The following is a 7,438-nucleotide window of genomic DNA, read 5'->3' as shown; positions in this document are numbered from 1 at the left end:
TGTCAGTATCTCTTGATGCTCCATGGGCGTGTATTTGTCTTAGTCACAGAATGGCAATGACCTCTTATCATTTTGACCTATCATGTGGCACACTTATTTGTTTGGTTTGAATGACAGAAATTGGGATGCACTGTATCTTATTTCTGTGAGAGTCAGCAAGAAAAGAAATCGTGAAATTGAAAATATTTAAAACTTGTCTTATAGCCAGTGAGAGATTAAAAAACAAGGTGTCGCGTAATTTGATACCCTATAACGTAATTCTTGCTGATGTCAGCATGTTTGTGTTTCTTTTGTGTAGCATGCATGACATACAAAGAACACATGAAGATACAAATGCAGAAAACAATTATTTTAATAACAAGAATAAACCACTAATAAGTGCAATACACCACAAGCAACATGTAATGAGGATGCAATTTAGCTAAATAAAGTGGTATCACATAAAATGCCATTGCACTATTATCTTTGCACAAGCTTGGTCAATTCTTTCTTACAATTATGCTCCAATATCAATGAGTGAAATACATCTTTTTCTAGAACTTTTAAATCTGGTTATAGGACACACGGTACCAATTATATTGAAAAACAATATAAAAATAATAGAGTATTTACGGGTTTGGTGGTCCATAATTGGTTAATAATGAAAAGTAAAATTTTAGTCAAAATATCTTTTGAGAGCTTATCTTATCTGTGATTTAAAAAAAGATAGACAAAATTCTATTGATGGAATTTAAATATTTTTACAGACTTGACTTAGGAGTACGCAATAATGAAAGAAGCAGCTGATTCATTTGTTGCTGAATCGATGTTTCATGCACATGTAGATGGAAAAAATAATGGCGCGACTCATATGGTGTTCTCCAGACAGAAACCAAGGATAGTTGTGCATGGAGAAATATAGATCTGATCATTAACATCCATAAATATTAAGTTATTGAATTTTGAATATGATGGTGTTTCCATATGTTTACTATGGGATTAGAATTAGTACCTGAGTCCTACAGTAAAACCTCGTCTAACCGACTTCCATTATCATTGTGTTAAATGTAAACAGTTTGAGTGGGTAACGAGACTGTACCGTGTCTCAGGTTCTATCCTAAATGCAAAGTATATACGTTGATTACGTGATCACTCATAACGGATACAAATACTTGCATGACTGAGCTGTGTATTCCCCAGGGCCAAAAATACAGGCCGCACTATAAATTAATATGATTTCCTTTGGTGATAAATATCACGAGCTGTAAACGTTGCACTAAAGAACAAAGAAATGGACAGACGGACGAGACTCTGATGACAGAAAATGTAAATGAGGACACGACTAACGATGAAAACGGAGAAGACGACAAAATGATGACGACGATACGGAAATGGAAAAAGGAAAATGTGAAGACGGATGAAGGAAAGTTAGTACAACTGAAACATCGAATGAAATAAACAAAGAAAGGGAGGACATACAAGAGAGAGAAATATACAGCCAAATTGGCCGAATGAATCGAAACGAGTTTTGGGGAAAAAAGGCATACAAACATGACAATTATGACTATAAATGATAATGGCATAAATAACAAATTAAAGAAAAGACAGAAGGCTACGACACGTTAGAAGAAACACACAATATGACGGAAAAATGAGAGCCTTGAAAAGAAAAAGAACTTTACGCAAAAAATGATAACAAGTATAACATTAAAGCTTGTGTAGCAAATACAATAAAAATAAAAAAGTGTATACACATTGGGAAGTAATAGAATGGGGAAACCGTTTTAAAGGAAGATTTCTATACACGAAATTAAACGATTAGCACCGCTTGAAGGTCTATGCTCCTTCAACCTCTTGAAGGTCTATGCTCCTTCACAATACTATGCAAGGAAGGTTACATTTATTGAAAACTCACGGAATATATACAAAATTATACAATATAAAAACTTTTTTCGGAGTGGGGGCCTTCAGTTGATTAGAAATTGAAATTGATTGTAAAATAGGTTTAACAATCAAGGATATACTATTGAAACATTTATAGAAAACTAAATATATTAAGAACATTAATAGACCTATGAATATACGTATATACAAGCCAGCAGATTGGTTAAATGTTAAATTTCGGATCTAGGACTGAAGCAAACAGAGGAATATAACGTAACAAATATAACGATTACAGATCACAATATGTTCGAAGTATTTGTAATAATCAAGCAAAGAGAGAAATTAGGCCTGGGAATGTGGACATTATATAACAATGTATTTAAAAATGCAGAATATATCGAAATCATAAAAGAAGAGCTTATAAACCTCCTGAAAAAATGAGAATCTTAAAATTAAGGAGGAATGAGATGGCCTGAAGAAGACAACATGAAGTGAAATAAAATGAGATTGTAAGTTAAGGAAAACAAACTTAAAGAACAGGAAGAGAAACTTTAAAATTTGATTAGGAGGAGGATATAGTGGAGGACAAAAAAGGAATGCATTAAGTAAAATGGAGTAAAAATAATATGGAAGAAAAACAAGGTAAAGATTAATTTCTGGGAAATATGGAAATCTGTATGAAAAAGCGGAAGAAGATCAAAAGGGGGATCTAATAAATATAGAAGAAAGAAGGGAGAGGAAAGCGATATATAAAGGGAAGTAACGAGTTTTACAAAAGTTAGGATTAAACTACAAGAAACTCTACACGTACAAAAGTAAGGATTTTACTACAAGGAACTGTACACGTTACGAGACATAGACAATGAGAACTTCATCCAATATTGTGAAATATACACGTGGAGAAGGTGTGTGTGTGTGTGTGTGTGTGTGTGTGTGTGTGATTTGGATTTTTAGCGTAGCTTTAAAAAAAATGTCAGTCATATCGCTACGATGTCTGCAGTGTGACAATTTATAGTGATGTCTAGCACTGGGGCATTATGTCGCAGATATGTAGCATGATGTCCCACCCAGTAACATTATCCTGACACCAGGCCGACCAGTCCTAACACTAACCTCTTAATGCTGAGCGCCAAGTGAGGCAGCTGTTAGTACCAATTTTGGAAGTCTTTGGTATGACTCGGCCGGTGATCGAACCCACGACCTCCCGCATCCGAGGCGGATGCTCTAACCACAAGACCACCGGAGATGTCATACAAGTGGAGAAAGTTACTGCTGAGCAAAGAGAGGAGAGTGGAAGTGGGGGATGGGAGATAAAGTAATCTTATTATTAGCAAGCTGCTCAAAGGGAAATCGCCGGGATCAGATGAATTAAGGTCAGAATTTTATATGACCGTTAAGATAAAAAAATTACCAATACTGGAGTCCTTGTACAAAACATTTTCCTGCAAGGAGAAATGCCATTGTCCATGAGAGAAGGGATTATAAATGTCATAAGTGGCGAAAGAAGACCTTACAAGTTGGAGGCAAATATCCCTCCTAAATGTAGACTACAAGATAATAAGTCTAAAATGTGCACGAATACTTAGGGGAGGGATGAATTTAGTTATGAATAAACATCAAAGTTGGGGGCGGGGAGGGGAAGAAGGAGGACGAGACACATAAAATAATATTTAACCTTTTATCCAACAATTGACTACTTAAATGTAAGATGGACGCAAATAAGCGTCAGCTTTATTTGAACAGGAGAAAGCATTTGAACAATTGGAACATAACTATATAGACAGGTTGTAGAGAAATTTGGCTTCGGAAAAAAATTACGAAATTGGACTCAAATCCCGTACACTAAAATCTATCCAGAGTACAGGTAAACGGAGCGTTCATTATCCAAAGTACTGGCAAACAGAGCGTTAACTCGAAAATTTTATGTCGAAAGATCGGTGCGACAGGGATGTCTCCATTCAATAATGTTATAGGCCTACGTAATAGTAAATGAAATCTTATGCTCCAATACAAAAGTCAACAAGGATATAGATAGGATACATATACCGAACTGGAGAGATGAATTAGAAATGTTACAACATGCTGATGATTGTAATAACTTTATAACCAACTCAAGCTCCTTTAAGCACCTAAAATAGGAATTTTAAAATATCGGGAAAGCATTTAGGTTGAGAATTAATCCTCACACGGCGGAGATTTTATTAACAGGAAACCAGACCACCCTGTGCTCCCTCGCCACCTCATAAGAGACAAGGTGAAAGCCCAGTGAGTTATCATAGTGAAAACCTGATTAATAGATAACTAAAAATAAATTAGGAAAAAGTGGAAAAAAGAGAGTCCTGGCCTCTACGCCACTAAGCATCATGGAGGGAGCACAGGCTGCAAAATCCTACATATGTTGCAATATTAACTACATATTACAAACAATCGCTCCGGTGGCCTAATAGTTGGAGCGTCCGCCCTGGATGCGGGAGGTCGTGGGTTCGAACCCTAGCTAAGTCATACCAATGACTTCCAAAAATGGTACTAACAGCTACCTCACTAGGCGCTCAGCATTGAAAGTTTAGTGTTAGGACTGATCGGCCTCTTGTCAGAATAATGTGACTGGGTGGTAGGACATCATACTGCGGCATAATGACCCAGTGCTAGACTTCACTTTACACTGCCAAAACTGCAGACATCGTAGCGATATGACTGGAAAATTGTTAAAGCTACGTTACAAATCTAAATCACACACACACACACACACACACACACACACACACACTACAAACAATTAACTTCGAGGACAAACTCCTAGCTACATTAAATATGTTAATAATTGATTATATTGAAACAACAAATTGCATTACTTGCCGAAAAATTATCTTTTGTATGACAAAAAAAGAGATGAGGAATAAAACTACCCAATGATAAACTCAGGAAACTTTCAAACATATTAAACAGAATCAGGAAACTGAAATAGAAACCCCAATGTGCCTTATACACGTACTAGTTTGGGTTCATCTTAAAAAATGAAACAGACATATACAGGAATAACAGCCTGAAACGGATAGTAGAAGTACTAAGAAAATATTAGTAAATAAGACAGATCATTTTTAAATATCGGGAACAGAAAAAAGAAATGGGAGGAAAAAATACGATCACAACATTTACAGCATAATACAGCGCCAATGAACATAAAAGAGTTGAAATTATAAGTTTGTTTACTACTAGAGAGGGATATCACGAGAATAAATTTCTAATACCTTGACAGAATACCCAACAGAGAAATTTTCCATAAAAGGATTGATTTAATAATTAAGAAAGCGAGAAAATGCGGCCAATATCATTGAGAGAAGAAAGAAAAAAGAAGTACAAACAATAGACATGTACACATATAGGACTTAAACATCTCAATCACAGATCACTGGAGGATATGACCTCTGTGGGAGATGTGTCCCAGTTTACCACCTTACTTAGGGAGCGGTGCCAAGACAGCGCGGTCTGGAGGCTCATCTATGACACGTCTATGTCCACTCAGGGTTTTGTGAGAGGAGACATTTTAAATTCAAACGAAGCACTCATGTTGTCCCTCTGAATTTAATCTCTCTTTCGAATAACCAACATTTAACACCACCACACCAACTAGGAAAACTCGCTGCATATAACTTAGAAACTAACATAGCACGATAAGGAAGTGCAAAGAAGACATTAAGATAGGGAAAGTGACATGCGAGCCTCAAGAGATACCGGGTGTCGATACCATATGGGTATAGCATATGCCGCAATGGACAGGCCTATGAAGGAGCTTGCGAAATCGAGCCAGCAGAATATAATGCATACAAACACACAGATCTGGGTTACAATAACATATTACTAAAAGGTTTTCTCCATATTACTAACAGAACAAACACACGTACAAACCAAGAATGCAAAATAACTGCACTTTTTTGCGCATATGATTTATCTTTCGACCCCTTTTTAGAGTCAGCTGACACAATTACAAAAAAAGTTAAGTTCATAAATGGGCAAATAAATACAGTAAAAAGAAAAATGTAATGGGAGATGGAGGAAATATACCACCAGCTTGCATCGACATTCAGAAACACACATGGCATAAGTATTATTTTTGCTTATTTTTTATATTTCTGGGGTTAAACGATTCAGGAATGTCACTTCAAATAAGGAGAGACATTCCTGTATTTTGTTTTCATAAAATTAATAAAAATTGAATTTATTTCCCTTTTGAATTTTTCTTTTTTATATAAAAAACATGACAACCCGTCGATATTTTTGTTTGGTATATGATCGGTCCTTACATGAAAACTATGCAGACACACAAGATAGCATATTACATATTGCTGACATAAGATAATAGAGCGACATTTTTGCCAAAGGTCTCATGAGAGAAGGGAGAAAGAAACCAGCCTTATGCATCTTTATATGGCGGGGAGTACGGACACCTTAATCTCAAGATGGGAACGTTAGGGGAACCAGCCTCTGGACTCTGACTTGTACTATCGAGATCAACCCCGAACCAAAAGTAATAACACAAACAATTTGAATCAAAATTCTTTTTGATTTTTTTTTTTACAAGAATACAACAGTACAGACCTTAGGGAAACCACTAACATATAAAAGCCTTTACAATTTCGAGCAAATGGTGGTAGTGGTGGTGTGGAAGAGGACTCCAATAGATTGCCAGTTTATATTGCTGGAAGGTTGTGAGGAGCTCGCATATAAAGCATTACAGATTACAGATACAAATACTTGTATCACTGAGATGTTTATTTTTAGGGCAGCAAAAAATGGCAACACTAGATGTTATGTGATTTACTGTGGTGATAAATATCACGAGCCGTAATAGTTATACCGTTTAGCTCTATATTATTCCCAACAAATCTAATTCGTTCAGCCTTTCGTTTGCAAACTAGACACCTTTGTCTTTTTGCAGAGCAGCGATGAAAAGTGATTAGATGCATTTATATAGTATATTTATAGTACACTCCGTTGAATCTATCTACAAACAACACCAAAAACTGAAGACAAAAAAACGTAAGAAAATTCCGCCCCATTTCGCCAAGAGTGTCCTCAATATATGTGGGCTATTGTTGTGAATGCACTGTCATTCTAGGTTTACAAAATTGCAAGATAAGCATTATATGGTTTCACTTGTTCAAACATGGTTATGAAATAAATTATCTTGTTTCCATGAAGAAAAAAGTTTTGATCTTTAGTGAGAACAATAGGAATTTAATTTTGCTTCCGTATGTCCTTGTTGAAAAATGCAAAGTATATTGGTAGTATGTGGTAGAAACGGCAAGGTTCCCCACACTTGTAAAATTGGCAAAAGTTAGTCTGCTAGTGGCCTTATCAGGAAATGGTAAAATTTAATGTAAACGGTTTGCAAGTCACTATTATTCATTATGTATTAGTAACTACAAAGAAATCCAGTTTCCCATAAAACGTTAGCACTAAACCATGAACAGTTGAGAACAAAACCTCTAACATAAAGTTAACCAAAGTTATTACTCTATAAAATACATGTTACCTTAACCTATTTTGTGCGTAAGCATGTCTCGGTTTCCAGTAC

The sequence above is a fragment of the Sinohyriopsis cumingii genome, chromosome 5 (genome assembly GCF_028554795.1).
Source record: "Sinohyriopsis cumingii isolate HCF-2022 chromosome 5, ASM2855479v2, whole genome shotgun sequence".
In the NCBI taxonomy this organism is placed as follows: Eukaryota; Metazoa; Mollusca; class Bivalvia; order Unionida; family Unionidae; genus Sinohyriopsis; species Sinohyriopsis cumingii.
Note: the sequence above shows the minus strand (reverse complement) of the source record.